A 1,360-nucleotide genomic window follows, 5' to 3' on the forward strand; every position below is an offset into this window, starting at 1 on the left:
TAGTCAGGGGGGATCAGCAGGCACTGGGGAAGTCCCTGTTCCCCTGAGCACTGCTAGGAGTGACCAGGAATAACAGTCACAAGCTGGCAGAAGATAGATTTAGACTAGATATCAGGAGGCGCTACTTCACTGTCAGGGTGGCTAGGATCTGGAACTAACTTCCAAGAGAAGTGGTACTTGCTCCTACCCTAGGGGTCTTTAAGAGGAGGTTAGATGAACACCTTGCTGGGGTTGTTTGACCCCGGTACTCTTTCCTGCCATGGCAGGGGGTCGGACTAGATGATCTACTCAGGTCCCTTCCGACCCTAGAAACTATGAAACTGTGTAGCAAGCTTTCTGAGCATTAACTGCATGTGTAGACCTGCCCGGTGGGCACATATATACATGCACACTCATTGCGCAGTAACTGAAATCACTGCACAGTATGGATGCACGTCTACATGTGCACACCCATACTGTGCAGTAAATATGGTGATTTATGCTGACTTGAGTATAAATTTGATACCTGGATCATGCAGGTATCAAATTTGTGCCCTATTAGTTACTGCACAGTTACACATGTGTAGACACCTTACTGTGTAGTAACACGGTGTGTGTGGACTGATTTGGGACTAACTTTAGTCATAAGTGCAACCACAGGCAGCGTTAATGTGCTTTAATGCCTCCACGTATAGACACTGGCCTATTCCCACTTACTGTGCAGTAAATTTAAGCCAGCATAAAAGTATGTATAGACATATTGTGTACTATTACTTTCTAGAAGCTATCAACCTGACTGCCATTTATGAAAGCAATCAATGTAACTGAAGTTTGATAGTGTCAGTAAAAAGTATATTAGTGTCACATATGTGCATAATTTGTTTTCAAGGACTGTAATTGATTTAAAAAAATTTCTTATGACATAAAACTTTAAATATATACTGGGCACATCTACACAAAACGTTTACTATGCAGTTGACTAATTAACTGTTCAGTAACCATCTTGGTGTCTACATTATAAACTGGCCAAGGGAGACCAGAAGGCAATGGAAGAGTCCTTGTTGCCGTGAGCACTACTGGGAGTAACAAGGAATAACGGCCATAAATTGTCAGAGAGTAGATTCAGGCTAGATATCAGGAGGAACTACTTCACAGTCAGGGCAGCCAGGATCTGGAACCAACTTCCAAGGGAAGTGGTACTCGCTGCTACCCTGGGGGTCTTTAAAAGGAGGCCAGATAGACACTTTGCCGGGGTCATTTGACCCCAGGATTCTTTCCTACCCATGGCAGGGAGTCAGACTTGATGCTATGCTCAGGTCCCTTCTGACCCTACCAATTATGAAACCATGTGTGCCTCTATTAGGGAGTATAAAACTAAGAA

General features: G+C 43.8%; 1 long non-coding RNA gene across 1 annotated transcript in view; it reads right to left on the minus strand.

Annotated features, from left to right (window-relative positions):
- The window catches only part of LOC109299278, a 5,984-nt gene extending 4,875 nt beyond the window's left edge, over positions 1-1,109 (minus strand). Inside the window, exon 1 of the long non-coding RNA XR_002097809.1 lies at positions 1,003-1,109. This is a non-coding gene — a long non-coding RNA (uncharacterized LOC109299278). The remainder of the gene's footprint in view (positions 1-1,002) is intronic.
- Between the last annotated feature and the right edge of the window lie 251 nt (positions 1,110-1,360).

Source organism: Gavialis gangeticus, unplaced genomic scaffold (genome assembly GCF_001723915.1).
Source record: "Gavialis gangeticus isolate Ggan-Ray unplaced genomic scaffold, GavGan_comp1, whole genome shotgun sequence".
NCBI classification, from domain to species: Eukaryota; Metazoa; Chordata; order Crocodylia; family Gavialidae; genus Gavialis; species Gavialis gangeticus.